The sequence below is a fragment of the Balaenoptera borealis genome (assembly GCF_965194805.1).
Source record: "Balaenoptera borealis genome assembly, chromosome: 18".
Classification (NCBI taxonomy): domain Eukaryota; kingdom Metazoa; phylum Chordata; class Mammalia; order Artiodactyla; family Balaenopteridae; genus Balaenoptera; species Balaenoptera borealis.
In genome coordinates this window covers 76,250,034-76,267,622 of record NC_138877.1, presented here as the reverse complement: position 1 = coordinate 76,267,622, position 17,589 = coordinate 76,250,034, and the positions used below count along the sequence as shown (strand labels likewise).

Sequence of the window (17,589 nt, the reverse complement as noted above, 5' to 3'; positions counted from 1 at the left end):
AGAACTCTTAGAAATGGGGAAAAAAGTCACTGAAATTAAAATGCAAAGTATGCATTGAACATCAGATTAATAGCTGCTCCAAACAGACAAGTAAACTATGAGAAAGCGCTGCAGAAATTACCCAGAATGAAGCACAGAGAGATACAGAGATAGAAAATATGAAAGAAGTTAGAGGAGGAGGGAGAAAATGAGAAGGAACAGCATGCATCTAACAGGAGTTCCAGAGGGAAAAGGGAACATTCACAGAGATGATGGCCAAGAATTTTTCATACTTCGTGAAATACATGCCTCTGATGATTTGCAAATCGAAGTCTCAAGCAGAAAAAATGAAACAAAATTTACATCTAGAATCACTGCTATAAAATTAGAAATCTATACACATGCACACACACACACACTCATAACAATGTTTATTTATATATCCATTTAATCGCACACCTATTCTGTGCCAATGATGTTGCCTGGATCTAGAGGCATTAAGTTGATTAAGTCATGGTCTCAAGTCTTAGAACATTTGCTTCTTAGGGAAAGACAGTGATGTAAGCACACAATATGTAACCATGATGAGGTCCACAGTAGAGATAAGCACAGAACATGGAGAGACTACCTGTGACCACGAAGGACAAAGGAAGGAGTCAGGAAAGCGCCAAAGGACTGAGGTACTCGAGATGAATTTTTAGAATGAGAGTGTTTTCCAGGTGGAGGAGGAGAACCCAGGCAGAGGGAAGAGTGTCAAGGCTTTCACTCATCACTCATTTACCCACTCATTCATTCATTCATCTACTCATTTATTCATTCACTCATTTACCCACTCATTCATTGATTCATCCACTCATTCATTCATTCATTCATTCACTAATTCATTGATTCATCCACTCATTCATTCACTCATTCATTCACTCATTCACCCACTCATTCATTCACTCGTTCCCTCATTCATCCACTGAACACGTTTGACCAGATTCTTGCTGCGGGAGCACAGAACACTTGATGGGAACTGGGAGGAGATTGGCGTAGACAGGAACAGATGGAGATATGCATAAATAATTCTTAGGCAGACTAGAAAGCTTGAGAGCAATGGTTTTAGAAGTTTTTTCCATCATGAAAACTTTGAATACGAATCTTAAGGGATTCCAATATATAAAACAGGTAAAACAGAGATGCTCAGGTAAAAGAGGAGGTGTGTATTTAAGTGTGCATGGGTGTAAGTGTGTGTGTGTGTTCACAGTTGGAGCCCTATGATTCAGAAGTCCCTGTTCTCATGACTGCATTTTATGAGTGAATGTCTCTATTAGGTCATTCTTATTCACAGAGATTTTATACTTCAGCAGCATTCTTTTAAAAGGACTACTTCTGCTCGTCTATTTTATCTAAGTGGTTATGGCTGGTACATATGCGATCTTTTTATTTTTGCATATGTCTGTTTTGTAGCTCAAAACATTACTGAAATATATTATTAGAGAAAATACTCTGCCATTGATTTACTGGCTTTTCTAGGTGAGCTTTCATTTTACTTATAATGGTAATTTTGTCTTATCCTTGATAATGTTTATTCCTCTTAATTTTCTTCTCTGATCACAATGATTACAACTTTAGGATCAATGCTAAAAAGAATCTGGATTTATTTCACAACTAAATATGATGTCTACCTAGGCCTTGAGATAAATAATTTTTTTCTTGTGAAAGACTCCTTTTATTTCTAATTTAAAAAAAGATTTAGGAGTTGAATGTTTTTGTCTTTTGGCACCTACTGAAATGGTCAATTGATTTTTCTCTTTTTACTTATTGATGTGATGTATAGTACTAATAATTAAATTTCTTAATATTGACCATTGAGTAGCTTTTAATGGATTGCTAGATTCTATTTGCTAATATTTTATTTATGCCTGTATATCTACAAGTCAGATAATTTCTATTTGTTTCTTTAATCGGTAGTTCTTTTGATATGTTGATAGCATAGATATTCTGGATTTAAATTGCTTTTTAAAATTTTGACAGTGATAAAAGTTTTAAAAGAGGAACATACAGATAGCCAATGGATCATTCTTCAACAATGTGAAAATAACAACACTGTGACGTATTTGCTTCAAATCTTTGTTTTTTACCAATAAATTTCACAGATAAAGTTAACATCCCCATCTGTCCATTTCACTCTTCCTTCCTTATCAGAGGAAATAAGTATGATCAATTTTGTGTCTATCTTTTCAGTCTATTTTTAAAAAAAATTAAATTATACATGTATGTATCTATAAAATATGTAATATTATTGTATTTAAAATTATATAAATATTATTTATATGTGTCATTCAGCAAATAGCTTTAACTCAACTTTAGATTTATAAGATCTATTCTTACACACAGTTTAGGTTCAGTTATTTACATTATTTTAAAATACTCTACCATGACCACCGCCTGATTAATTTATTCATTTCCTCAGATACCATCACTTCTTTTCTTTTCTACTTGTGTATCTGCATCTTTGAAAAGTGTGCCAGTGAAGACCCATGTCCATGTTTTCTATGCACACGTGTGGGCTTCCCTATGCAGAGTTTCTCCACCTCGGGGCTGCTGAGCTCTGAGGTCTGATGACTCCCCGCTGTGTGGCCATCCTGGGGAAGGCGGGGCCGTTCTGCAGCTCGCTCTGCCTCTGCTCACGAGGTGCCAGGAGCACCCCCTCCCCAGGCTGTCACAGCCAAAGATGTGTCCAGATACTGCCAAGAGTGGCCTGTGGAATAACACCCACCTGCCTTTGTATGTTATACACGTGTCCAACTTGACCAAACACTGTTCTTCAAAGTGGTTGTACTAACCTAAACTCTCATTGGGAGCGTGTCAGAATGCCTCACCCTTTGTATTATCTGATTTTTCTTACTGTTGCAAATATTTTCATTGTGAAATGGTACCTAATTATTCTTTCAGTTTCCATTTCCTTGATTACTTGTGAGAATGTGCATCTTTTCGTGTGAGCATTGGAACTCTGGGATTCTCTTCTGCATAATATGCCTTCTGAAAAAGGAACAAAGAATTTTCTTCAGTCGTTAAATTTCTGCAATGGTTTAAACAATTTTTTGTTCTCTGAAGGTTTGGAAGAACTCGCTTAGGAACTTCCTGGGCGTGGCTTCTTTCTGGGATGGAAACCGGCTAGATTCCTTCTACGGTTCTCACCTCATTGGATTTTTCATTTCTTTTAGAGTCAACGTCAAAGGATTCTTATTTATTTAGTGTCACTCCCTCCATGGTTATACCCTTTATTTCTATTACCAATGATCAATATTTAGTTTTCTAGTGACCTTTTGTTTGTTTGCTTTTACTTCCGTATTTTGTTTCTAATTTTATTACACTGTAGACAGACAATAAACCCTGTACAATTTTTGAATTTGCTAATTTATTAAACTTTACTCTATGGCCTAAGATGTGCTCAATTTTTTAATAAGTATACTATAAATGCCTGAAATATGGTGTTTCCATGAAAAGCACAGACTTTGGTATAAGCTTTCATTTGCTTACCTGATACATCTCTGCTCGTCATTTTACTTTAGGCCATTTCAGTTCAAAAGTACAGCTTCAGGCTCTATGGATTTTCATTTTACAGAACTGCTATTTGTGTGGTCCCTCACAAAACCTATGTAAGCTGTCCACATACACTCCTTTTACCTAACAAACTATACTCCATTCTCCCTTTCAATTGTTCGTATGTTCAGTTCTTTACATGTAACATGCCATTCTTTTCTTATATGTCAACATCCATGCAACATGATTTTCTAGATGAGTGCCACATTGCTGCTCAAATATAAAGCACGAGAAGTTAGGTATATCCGTAATCATATTATTACATATAATTATATGTAACATTTTGTATAAGATTTATCTAGAACGTGATGATATACAGTGTAATCTCACGTAACTGTTAACAACAACTACCTTAACACATTTACTGACGGGAGGTGTGAGGACATGTCTGGCACTTGGATGGGCCATCCTGCCCTTCATCCCACCCTTCCTTGCCTCCAGGCTGGTCCCCTGCTCTCCTCACTTCTTTTCCTGAAGGCCTCAGGAATCCATCCTAGCTTCCTCTCTTGTTCAAGCTTCTCCCATCCCTCTTTCTTGGGCATCCTCCCTGGAAGGCTGGGGAGAGGAGGAAACTCAAAAGGCGAGCACGGGCAGTGTCGCCTTCAACCTTGGGCTGAGCAGAGATGGGCTGGGGGATTCCTAACACAAGAGAAAGTTTTAGAAATCTCACCGAGGGGCTTCCTGGGCAATGCCTGGCACCTTACTGAAGATGTGCCGGGTGGAAAGGACGGTGGCAGTCAGGGACAGCTCAGCGTGGAGTCCAGTCGGACTCTGGACCTGAAGGTCATCCTGGCTTCGGACTTTCCAGAGTTCAGGTCCCTCTGAGTTTTGTTGATTTCCTTATCGCTGAGAAGGCAGGAAAGGCCGCCATGTGGGGTGTGTGAGAACTCAGGTAGCTTTGAATTTCCGTGATGTGCTCAACCCTTTCCTGCCCTGGCACCAGGGAAATATCAAGTCCATTTGTTTCATTTGATTCCACACAGCAGAATATTTTCCCTGCCCGGTTTGACCTCATCTCCAAGGAAAATTTTTGAAATTTCAAAAGTCTTGTAAAGTATAAATACATTTCCAGATCAGAAGGCCCTATTTGTGAGTCCCTTTCACAAGCTGGACTTTTATTTAGGCGTCATCAGGGACCTCCGGACGGCTGGCATCTGCAGAGCCCTGATTCACCCAAGACTATGGATCTCCTTAGGGGACATTCGAATCCCGGGGCGAGTCTCAATGCCCAGGCCACACCCCAGGCCAATGACATCAGAATCTCCAGGAAGGGTCGAGCACAGGCAGGTTCGACATTCCCCAAGGGATGCGGGAAATCACTCACTGAGGAAGATCAGTCTCGCTGTTGTGCAGAGGAGGGCATAAGAGAAAGAGATGCTCAAGTACAAATATAATGCATCATTTGCTACTTCCTCACGTAGGAAAATCACTGGTATTTGGGCAAGACACTCACTTTCTCTAAGTGTCCTTGGGTTCTGTTATTTCTGCATCTGGGACCTTCTCTGTCTGGGGAACGCCTGCTCCTCCAATCACTAGGGCATCATGCTGTCCAGATGTGTTTCTTGGCTGAGGTCCACAGCTGAATCTCATTTGTCATATCACAGGCTAAAGTCCACCTACAACTAGTTGTGGGTCTTTTTCACAGGAGGACCCTGGAAATCCAGTCACAGGTTATCTTACATCTTGGTATTCTTAGCCTCCAACACAGTGCCTGTAACCTGGACAGAACTACAATCTGAAATAAATTATTTCTCTAATATATTTTTTCTTCCAGTTTTCTCAATAAAACTATAATTGACATACAACACTGTATAAATTTAAGGTGTACAGTACAACGATTTGATTTACATACATCTTAAGTGATTATCACCATAAGTGGGGTGAATCTCCATCACGTCAACTAAAAAATTAAAGAAATAGAAAAAAATGTTTTCTTGTGATGAGAGCTCTTAGGATTTACTCTCTGAACTTTATATATAAAAACAGCAGTGTGAATTATACTCATCCTGATGTACCTTAGATCCCTAGCTCTTATTCATCTTAAGTGGAAGGTTGTACCTTTCGACCACCTTCATCTAATTCCCCTTCCCCTAAACCCTCACCTTTGTAAACATATATCTGACCTCATTTTGAGTTTGTTTGCTTGTTTGTTTTTGAAGTATAACTGACCTTCAACACTATGTTAGTTCCTGTTACACACCATAGTGATTCGATATTTCTATACATTTCAAACTGATCACCATGAGAAGGCTAGCTGTGATCTGTCACCGTACAAAGATGTTACATAGTTATTGACTATAATCCCCACGTTGCACATTTCGTACCGTGACTCATTTATTTTGCAGCTGGAAGATTGTACCTCTTAATCTCCCTCACCCACGTCTAAATGTTTTTGGCACCAGCAATTCAAAAGGTGTCCTGATTATGAACTGGATACAGTCCAGAGCATCTGTCAGTGTGAACGGCATGTCCTTTAGGTGCGGAAAGAGCCTGTCTGGGATAAGCCCACCTGGAAGCCTTCGCTTGTGGTCTTGCTCCTATTTCTCTCCAGAAACCGCATGAGAAAACACCAGTCCTGTTTCTCTTCTCGTGGCCCTTGGTCTCTAGGTGCTTGCTCTGTGCCGCTCTCCCGTCTCCATGGACATTTAGACGCAGCCGGTACCTCTGCTTCTCTTTCTAGTGGCACCGTGTCCACCTCTCCGTCCTCAGCCCCCGCTTCTCACTCTCCCCTCAGCCCGGCCACGAGGCCTCCTCAGCTGCTCCTGGAGATGTGTGTCTCCCGGGGACGAGGCCGCAGAGGCCGGGCTGGAGGCTCCGTGGGTGAAGCCCAGAGACTGCAGTCCATTCTGTCCTCCAGGGAAAAACGCTAGGAGGTCTTAAGGGGTGTGGGCAGGACGGGATCCGACTGCTGCTTCCGAAAGAGAGCGGGGCAGGGATGGTAGCGGGGCCAGTCGGTGTTGGGGAGACTTGAAGAATGCCAGGTGAGAAAGGATGACAGCCAAGCCCAGGGCGGCAGCAGGAACACGGGGAAAGGAGGGACAGCCAACAGGGCCACTGGTGAGACGGAAAGGAGCCACGATGGGGGGTCAATCCCACCCACTCACAGCTCCTTCGATTCAACTTATGTGCTACAAACCCTCAGGACACCTCGCACATCTTAGCAGGGGCGTCCAGCGGGGCAGACGGACGAGCCAGCGTCCCATCCAAATGAACTTTTCTCTCTATAAACGCAGAGACTACTGGGTATATTTAAACACATGTTTTGACTCTATGGCCCTAAACTGACGGTGAAGACAGCAGAAACCCTTTGCTTCCTCCCAGGTTCTCTAAGGAAGTTTCATGCAGCCCAAAGAGTTCAAACTGCAAAAGAGACAGCCGTGTCAGAACAGATACAAAGTCTGAAAATATAAACACCCTCAGGATGAGTGCTGGAAAGCCCCAGGTTACGGTAAATAATAACCCAAATGAGGAAAGCCATGACATCATTTTGAAAACCTTCTTTATCTTGAGCGCCAGCAACAATTTGGGGGATAAGACATTCTCAGCGACTTTAGTTAAACAGATACTTTCATATGTGCCACAGTTCACAAGGATTTACTCAGAGCCTATCCTGTGCCAAGAGCAATTCCAGCCACTTGCAACTGGTCCGTGACTCAGACGATCAGCCACACCGTCATGGAGGGTAACTTGCCGCGGGGGGCAGACGAGGCACGGAGGGTACCCTGAACGAGTAAATCCTGGCGTGTGTTAAGGTGCTGAGCTCTACGGAGGGAAGTGAGCAGAGCGTGAAGAGGGCTTGGGGGTGCAGGGCTCGAGGTTCGGGGGGCTGTCCTGTGAGGAGGCTCGCTGGGAAGGGGAGGTGTGAGCAAAGCCTCGGAGACGGAAGGAGGGAGCCACGGTGGAGTCTGGAGGAAGAGCATTGTGGGGAGAGGGGCCAGCGAGAGCAAAGCTGGGTGGGAAGGTACTCAAAGCAGGATACGGAGGCCACGGCGTGGCCAGGCGGGGAGACCGGGGAGGTCAGTGCCGAGGGACCAGGTCATAGAGCCTCGGCTCCCTACCCTCAGGGGAATGAGGAGAAACTGCAGGGCTGGCGGAGGAGGGCTTCAAAGAATCCTTCCGGCTACTGCCTTGAGGACTGGTCCCTGATGGGGACCAGGGACACCTGTGCCGTCATCCAGAGGAGACACGCGGGTGACACCTGGGGTGGCGGCAGTGGAGAGCGGGAAGTGGGACCAGCTGATGGGTCGTCTGTGGTTGCGAGCAGAAGGGCATCAAGGAGGCTCCAGGGAACTTCGTCTTGGCGGCTGGAAGGCCGGCATTGCCAGCGGAGGATGGCGCAGGTTTGGGGTCGGGGGGGCTGGGCTCATCAGGAGCTCAGACGGGACACGTCCAGTTGGAGATTTCTATGAGACGTCCACGTGCCCCGGGGGGCAAATACGTCTTCATATCAGAATCTGATTTATGTATTAGCGCCAGCATGCAAATGTTTTAATATGCTAATTCCTCTTAAGCCAACCAAGGCCATAAACTGGTGGTGGAGGAGGGGAGAAGGGCTTTGCTTCCTCTGAGATTCTGGGATGAATCTGCACGTAGCTGAGAGAGTTCAGTGATGAGAGAGCCCACGGTCCGAACAGACACGGCGAACAGCTTCTCACCCGGGTTCTGAGATCAGAGTAAACAGTTGCTGGGTGGGGAAGGTCTGGCTCCAGGGTAATTCGTGTAACCATAAAATCTGATTTTAATTAACGATGAGGTTAACACAAAGTCCTGGGGTGGCAGAAACCTTCAAACAAGCAAGAAACAAAGGACCCCAAACTGCTTGGCTTGAAAACTGAGAATTCTGAATCTGCACGAAAGAGCTGGCCCAGAGACGGCAGAAGGTAAGGAAAGGCTGCAGACAGAGGCCCAAGAAGCCTGGGTCTTGGGGGAAGGGAGAGTGGGCGTGGTGCTGGTGGACGGGTGGGCTGGGGCAGGCGGCGCGGGGCCAGACGGGCCAGAGGTCCCGTTTCTCCTTCCCTCTCCATCCTCACTGGGAATGAGACCCCACAGCCCTCAGCAGTCGCCCCGTCAGCAGTCAGCAGCCCCCTTCCTGTGCAGTGATCCCGCCCGGCTTGGACACCCTTAGACACTCACTTAGCTGCCCTGTCTTCACTTTACCACCAGTTCCTGTATCTCTTCATTCTTCTCTGTGTCTCAATTCGCCCGGGTCTGAACCACATTTAACGGCATCCTTTGGTCAGCTAGCATTCTCCCAGCGGGCTACCGGGTACCCAGACGGGAGGAGCAGTTGTGATCTGTGCCCTCGGGGGCCCCAGCCTCCCCTCAGGGGTCAGAGAGCCTTTCTCTGGGTACCGTGATCTTTTGTGGCTCCTTTTCAAATATTTCTGCAAAATCTTTCATCTGTTACCGAGAAATCAGGGTTTGAGAGGCAGAAATGTGAGGTGTTTAAGAGAGACTCCTAGGATGGGACTTTGGGTGATTCACTCAACCTTGTGTCAGGCTGGGCTGTGGATAAAGTGAGATGATAAACATCAAGTTCTTAGCCCGAGCAAATGTTGGTTATTTGATTTTAATTATTCCTCCCACACGCTTTCAGATTCCCCTGTGGAGTTACGAGAATAAACAGCCTTAGCTTCAAAGCGCTCCGTCTTATCACGGCCTGGAATGCAATCTTAGATCTGTGTGCACACACATAAACACACACGTTTTACCGTAGGATTCTACATAAATATCCACATCATGTTATCAGTCTCAGAACCCACCCTGAAATATGCACAACGCACATCTGGTTTGAACTAACAGAATCCACTTGAGGAGACAGATTATTGGTAACAAATCGTGCATTCCAAAATCTTATTGAGGTCATCATCATCTCTGATTAAATAAGTGCAGGGTTTTGGACTTAAAGAAAATCTCTATTTTTTTTTTGGTTTGTTTTTCTACTTCTAGCTGGTACAGAAAGGCAAAGCATCTGAAGCCTCTGAACTGATTTTCTGCCGCAGGGAAAACGTGAACAGGAAGCCCTCCAGGAGTGTCCAGGTCCTGCCCAGGGCTGCACTTTCCCTGGTACCTCAGTAAGAGTAACGAGGTGCTCTCTGTCGGAGAAGCCCGGCCGCAGGGCTGATGGGAGACCCTCTGATTTCTCAGCCCATCAGCACCTGCTGCGGCCGTGCCCCCCCCCCCACCAACCCGTCCTCCTTCCCACACCTGCTCTCAGCTGCCCTCACCTCTTCAAAAGGGCTGTGCTGATCTTCATCAAAAGATCCAATTACGTTTCCATAACTGAAACAAGTAATACATCACAGTGACCGCAGACTCAGAGCCCGACTCACGCAGCAGAAGCTGGGGAAGGTCCCTGGGCCCAGCTGCATGGGGGCAGAGACACAGGCTTGGAAGAAGCCTTCCCCAGACCCAGCGCTTCTACAAGAACTCAAGTTGTGACACTAGCTCGTCATCTTTTTCAAAACAATTATCCCTTCAGCTGTCCCCACGTGACTCTGATGGGAAAGAGCCGCCTATGATAATATCAACAATATTGCTGTTCCTTGTATGCCGCTTTCTAGGCCCTTCTCGAGGCAGCCTGTGCAGTCCTCACTCACAGCAGCGCTCCGAGGTCAGCCCTGTGTCACGGAGGAGCAAAGGGAAGCAGAGAGAGGTTGCCCGATTTTCCCAAATTACCCAGCCAGCAAGAGGCGGGTTTAAACTGTGTCCTTGGGACTTCCCTGGTGGCGCAGTGGCTAAGAATCCACCTGCCAAGGCAGGGGACACGGGTTCGATCCCTGGTCTGGGAAGATCCCACATGCCACGGAGCAACTGAGCCCGTGCGCCACAACTACTGAGCCCACATGCCACAACTACTGAAGCCCGTGGGCCTAGAGCCCGTGCTCCGCAACAAGAGAAGCCACGGCAATGAGAAGTCTGCGCACTGCAACGAAAAGTATCCCCCGCTCGCCGCAACTAGAGAAAGCCTGCGTGCAGCAACGAAGACCCAACGCAGCCAAAAATAAATAAATTGAAACTGTGTCCTTTCAGCTAAGTGCACTGTTCTTAGCAGTTTATACATATTTGTCACAGAATACTGATGACGTCCAAGAGACAGTCACCCCATACAGAGGACGAGTCCCCCTAAACGTCAGCAGGTGCGGGACTTGACTTCACAGGCTGCACAGGTGCCTCTTCGCTAACAGCGGCCAGTGTTTATCGACTCAGTGATGTGGTTGTATGGAAAGGATGACGACAGCATCTCATCTGCCACTGCGCCCTGTCAAGGCCGTCCTTTCTGTGAACCGCAAAGGAAACTGGGGAGATCATGGGGGAGTGTGTGTGTGTGGACAGCGCCGATTTTTGTGGCGTGTCTCAGAAAACTGGGGAATGGTCACTGAGTCAGTAAGGGGACAAGGCTGAAGCAGACGTGGGCTGGGAGGCTGAGTGACCTTCACCTGGGCTCTGAGCTTGAATCACTCAGCAGGCCTGTCGCAAGGAGACGGTCGCCCCACTCCTGACCCCGAGGAAGGCCCAGTGAGCACAGCCACGTGGGGCTGCTAAGTGCAAGGGGCCGGGGAGACCGGCTGGTGGGCTGGGGGAGGAGGACCACCACCGACTGCATCCACCGGGCAGATATGGGCGGACGGAACTGGAGAAGCGTCACAGCCGAGCGCGGGGTGCTGTCTGCTACAGTCACAGGGTTTGGAAAGGAGACAAATTCACACACACAGAACTGGGAACAAGTCCCTCCAAGATGGCAGTGGAGTCACCAAACAAGCACTCGGGGAGACTGTGGTCTCCTCTACAAGCTTCTGCAGCCTGCGAAAGCCACGCACCCATTTACACGTGGATTATTCTCTACACCTTGCCTGTTTAGCATCTCGATACAGTTCCTCATAACTTAGAATACAATGCAGTAATTTCTAAGAGGAAATAATTTTAAAGGGAGAGAGACAGAGACAAAGAGAGACTGAGAAGGAGGGAGGAAGGTCACAGGAGCAGATGTGAAGGTCATTTTCAGTGAGTGCTTGCCTTGCGGTCCTGAGGTGGGATGAGTCTTCCTTTAGGTGAGAAACAATTACTGCCATGTTTTCAGACCTATGCAAGCTACACTACACAAGCCACAACTGCCCTCATCCTAAACTCTGGGGAAAACATATGTTCTTTATTCATATATGTGTGTGTGTGTGTGTGTGTGTGTGTGTGTGTGTATGTATGTATGTATTTATTTGTATACATATGTAAATATATATATACTAAAAATTAGATTTTTGGATTTTTGAAAGTCTATTTTCTTCAATCAGCAAACAACTAAGTTTTCACTTGACTGATACTCACCTCCACTCCTATAGGCTGAGCAACTACAGAGAAAACCTCGAAGAACACGTTAACAACCCCTTCCCCTAAATTCCTTGAGGCCTGGTCAGATCTGTTGCCTTGCAACAAGGCCAGGCGACGTCACGTGATATGACAGAAAAGCAATATTTATTAAAGACTTCGGAGCTAGCAAGTTTATAGTTAAAGTGGAATTTATCAAATGTTGATCTGCCCTGAGTGTAAGGGGTGGGATTGAAGAAGCACACAGATGAGAAGCTGTGCAAACGAGACACAGGCCCGGCCTGTGCTGGGCGCCAAGGTGGCATCTTTGAGAAAGACAGCTTTGCTTTCCGTCCAGGGTTCCTGAGATGTGGAAGGTTAGGGCTGCCTGTGTTGGATTCCCCCCCGTGTTAGAAACACAAGCCAAGTAAAACAGACGTGTGTGTGTGAGAGAGGGAGAGACAGACACAGAGCCAGAGAGACAGAGACAGAGATTGAGACACAGAGAGAGAGACAGAGACAGACAGAGAGACACAGAGAGAGAGAGAGAGAGAGAAAGGGAGAGACAGAGACTGAGACACAGAGAGAGACAGAGACAGAGAGACACAGAGGCAGCACTTGAGTTCCTGGGTCTAGTTATCCCACCCAAGCGTAACTTCTCTTTTCTCCAGTTATGTGACCCTCTGAGTCCTTCTCCTTTTTTCTTTTTTTTTTTGTTCTTAAGTGTGTGAGAGTTGGGCATCTGACACTAGGAATCAAGCAATTCTGATGAACAGAAAACTGGAAGCCAAAAATATACCTGGGTTTGGAACCAGGCTCTTTCACTGACTACATTTACCAGCTAAGTGGCCTTGAGGAAGGCTATGTGCTAAGTAGCACGTATCTGTGCTTCATATTTATGACGAACACAACTTAGGTTACCGCGGCTCTTCTCCCCTCTTCCGTAGGGTTCTGAGGACAAGCTAGAGGCCGAGCGCAGTGCCTGACATCTGCGTGCTCCTTCGTCTCCCCCCTCCGCTGCTGGGTGGACATAATTCACGAATGGAAGGAAGTTAGAAAGCCATGGGCCCTGACTTCTTCCTGCTGGCTTTTCACACGTGAAATTTACCTGCTCATTGGCAGGGGTGATCCAACCCTCTTTATATTTTCAATGTAACCTTCAGCTAGCGTAATGAATGCACTTCAAAATTTTTCTTATGTTACTGGATAAAGAAATGACCCAGAATTGCTTTTTATGGTAGTTAGAGGGAACAGACTCTAGCACGTCCTAAGTTAGTTTTGCTTAACCGATTGTAAATAAAAACACACATACAGACTGACCATGTGCTTTCCCTCTCCTTTTCTTTCAAATCTCCTTGATGCAAAGGTGCAAAGGCAGCTGGTGTTATTTTATAGGCAACGTTGTTGCAGAGACAATACAGGGTTATGGCCAAGAGTCAAACTTGGCTCCTGGTTGACCCCTCCATCCTCATGTCCTGGGCCATCCAATGAGAATGCGGTCCTGCATCTTCTGCTTAATTACCGGCGAGGATTCGCCGAGACAAGGGAGAACTAGGAGAGGGACCGACCTATGGTAAGTGCTCCATAAGTTGCATATATTACGACTGTGATTATCATTTATATAATAATTAATAATAGAATCAGTTAGAAATAGATTATAGATTGACATATATACACTAATATGTATAAAATAGATAAATAATAAGAACCTGCTGTATAAAAAAGTTAAATTAAATTAAAAACAAACAAACAAAAACAAGATCTAGCCACAAGTCTCATAACTACTGTAAATCTAAAGCAGCAAGAGTGTAAATGATACTTGGAGATATCTATAACTACCGTAGTATGAAATGAAAATATCTGTGATTTCTATACTCAATATTATGTAATAACCTGTAAGGGAAAAGAATGTAAAAAAATATATATACGTGTATAACCGAATCGCTGTGCTGTATACCTGAAACCTACATGATATTGTAAATCAACTATATTTCGATAAAAATTTTTTTAAAAAAGAAAAAAAATATAACACCTCCTGTCTCAAATCTTTGTCTTGGGAGCACCTTCAAGTTTGCATGCCTAAAACGTGTACTGAGTAAATCTTTTATTATATCACAAGATCATCCTCAAAGAATACTTAAGTTTACCCTTACCTTTTTACAAATTATGTGTCTTTCTCAACTTAAGTTCAATGCATGTAATAAATCCTTAGCAAAAACTGAACATTCGTTGAGAGTTCATTGCTGCAGCATCTACTGTGACAGGTGTACCCGGGCAGCACTTACAAGTTCACGTACTCAGTGAGTCAGAGTTTCCTTTCACTAACACGCAAGGTTAGAAACAGGTCATGCACTGAGTCAAACATCGCTTGCTCTCAGCTTATAATTCAAAATCTGACCTTTGCTGAGAATGTTCTTATGTAGCACCACAATCATTTCCATCATTAATCAATATGAAGGGAGATTAGGAATAATTTCTTTGTATTTCAGAGCCCAACTGTTCTGGGACTACACCCATAAAAGCTGTTTAAAGTAGGTTGAAGATAAGCAATTAATGACTATTTCTAACTTTCATTAAATCTCAATTCCCAGAAACATAAATGACATTTATTGCCCAGATGTAATGTTAGTATTACTTAAAATTTTTTGAAATAAAACTTGAAAAACAAACAGCCAGGAAAAAGAAAAAGAAAATCATAGGAAGAACCATAAATAAAAAAGAAACCTTTAATGATGGATTCTTTTTTTTTTTTTTTGCTCCCGTCTAACTTTGTGGAGAGTGTGCCATCTAGTGGGAATTCTCGACCAATGCACTCTCACTGCCACCGCTCAAAATGTTGAGACCTATAGACATTTTTCTTGTTAAGACCTATAGACATTTTTCTTGTTGCCGTTGTTTAAACAATCTGTCCAGAAAGATTTTATGCAAAGTGTTATAAATATTGTTTTCGTTCAGTTAAGCTGTAGGAGCTGATGTCTATATCTGTATCATTTCTATTCCATAAGCAAGAGTGCTATCTGCTTGTTCTAGATACTGTTCCAATTTTACAAACAAGGAAGTATTTTTAGGTGCATTTAACACTGAAATAAACCTCCATAAATTTTCATGTGAGACTTTGAAAACTTTTAGTTCCAAAAACAGAGTCAAAGTTAAAAAAAAAACAAAACACTTTTGTAGCTTTAATTACAGTAGCATTAGTTACAACAATACTTTCTTCTCTCTGGAGTTCTAATCATGTAAGGACATGTGATAAACATTGGATATGCCTTCAGCTCACAATTCCTGCTCCATGCCTATTTTATGTTTCATGTGGGTAATGAATTGGTAGTAATAAAGAAAAGATGTATTTGAAGGAGGCAGGCTTGCAAAATTTTGTAACGTTTGCTTTAAGACTCAACATACTTCATCAAAATTTCAAGACAAGTTATATTATGGAATAAGTATTGAATAAGCAAAGGAATATTCAGATGGTAATAAAGGTGCTGATTTGTTCTATTTAATAGACATATCAACATCTTTTAAATAAAATCAGATAAGTAGGTGTGATGATAATAATATTGTTTATATATAAGCAATATTATATATTTATTTATATATTGTTTATGTTTATACAGATTTATTTATATATTGCTCATGTTTATATTTTTATATGCACAGTGATCTACTTTACCTATGAATACTGATTTCAAGGAGGAAACTCAGAAGAATCATCAATTTTGAAAGGTTAGAAGGCTAACAAGTTCAACTTTATACTACTGATTGTAAACCAGCCAAACAACTTCCAAAATTGTGGTACCTAATATGTGTAATTACTAAGCAAAGATGATACCCCAACCCAAATTCAAGTATCACACAAATATGAGCTCCTCAAGCCTGACCAGCACTGTAAAAGTGAGAAAACCCACGAATACTGTAACTGTTAGAAGAGCCATATAACACAAATCACAAAAATATCGGGATGTACAATGCATTCTAACTTGCAAAACAGCTTGTCTTATTATGAAAGAATATTTTGTCTGTGGAGTTCTCATTGTACAAATGTTCCAATGGATATCGTTTATGAATCCGGAGTGGCGGTGTACATTTTTATTGAGGAATGTTGTTTTGTGCCCATTAGATATTTATAATTCATTTTAATAAAATAACTTCTTTGTTCAAGGGACTTGAATTATTCATGATTTTTCTGAGTTCTTTCCTGTCGGAGCTTCTCACAAAGCAACCCCTGACGTTTGACTTTCTAAATAGCCTAAGTGATTCCAAACCCTCTTTTGCAAAGAGAAACGGATGTTGGAATGGAGGTCAATAAAGAAATGCTTGTTTTCTCCTACACGCTCTCACACTTCAAAAGAGGGGTCCAAGCCACAGACCAAGAAGTTGAATTGTCTCTCTGAATGCTGGATTAGATTGTTGCCTTTTGTTCTTCAGTGGCTCCGCGTCTGCAATGCCAAGCACACGCATGTACATGCACGTGGCCACACGCATGTACATGCACGTGGCCACACGCACGGACGCACCGAAGCCAATGGTCTGCTATCAGCTTTGAGCTTTTGCAATAAGAAAGATCAGGAACACAAAACTCCAAGACTTTTCTTCCTCACAGGCTGCCCTGAACACCTACCCCACGGTCCCCAATCTGAGGCTTTTCCTCCCATTAGAGATGTGCGATGTAGAAAAACAAAAAATGAATTCCAAGTAATGGGGTTTCTCAATACTGCTGTTGTATAATATATTCACTTCGGTATAGACCTCTTTATGGTTCTGGGTTTGATTTTCTCCTTCATGAAATGAAGGGATTTGATAAAAAAACATTTCTAATGCTCTGGTAGCTTAGAATCTCTATTTTTAAATCACTTTCGTCTGGGCAATCATGCTTTGATATCGGTGTTTTCTTCTTCGGAATTCCTGTTGTTTTGGGGGGACAGTAAATCTCCAAATAGTCTCTTACTTACAAAACAATTTTGATAAGGCTTTCTTACTTCATGTCTCCTGTTTGACATGATAAAGTGTATCTATACTGCTGGATGTAATACTTTCAGAGAAACTGAGTGAGAGCTGTTAATCACGTAACAGTGACTTCGAATACGGCCAATTCATTCCCCTCCCCCGGTCCCACGCCCCACATCATACACCCCCCGCCAACCCCGACAATGGCGACCACAGATATTGTTCTGTCCCTTCTCCGACAGGTCTAGGGGTTCCACTCCACTAAGACCCCGTCGCCCCTGGAAAATCCCCAGTCTCTCAGCTTGCACTTGACATCTCCACCTACTTGTCCAATCAGCTCTCCACCTTCAACTCTCAAACAACATGATTGGTCCTCAGGCCATGCTCCTCCTCCCCAAGCATCCTTTATTTTCTCTCACAAAAGTTCTCATAAAGTCATGACCACTCACACCATTCTTCTTGAATCCAGTAACAAACAGCCAGTAAACAATAAATCAGGTGTCAATAGATATCTGAAGTACATCCATGTCTCTTTCAGAGTCCAGCTCCTCCCTGCTTTGCCAGGAATTCACTGTTGTGTTTGGACCCTCACACCCAGCTCCCTCTCTCTCCCATCTCTCACCCACTTCTCCTCTGAATGGGGTTTACTCTCCTTATTGGCTCGTTCCCATCCCATCCAAATCTGGACCAGTCCTTGCGGGAAGACACACCGGATCAGGCAGTCGGCGGAAATGCACACATTGCAAAGACACCCCTCAGCTCACGGTCTTAAGA

General features: G+C 43.8%; 1 protein-coding gene across 1 annotated transcript in view; it reads right to left on the bottom strand.

The window, feature by feature from the left end:
* MYO16 (myosin XVI) overlaps window positions 1-17,589 on the bottom strand; it is a 505,456-nt gene that overhangs the window by 219,651 nt on the left and 268,216 nt on the right. The window lies entirely within an intron of this gene.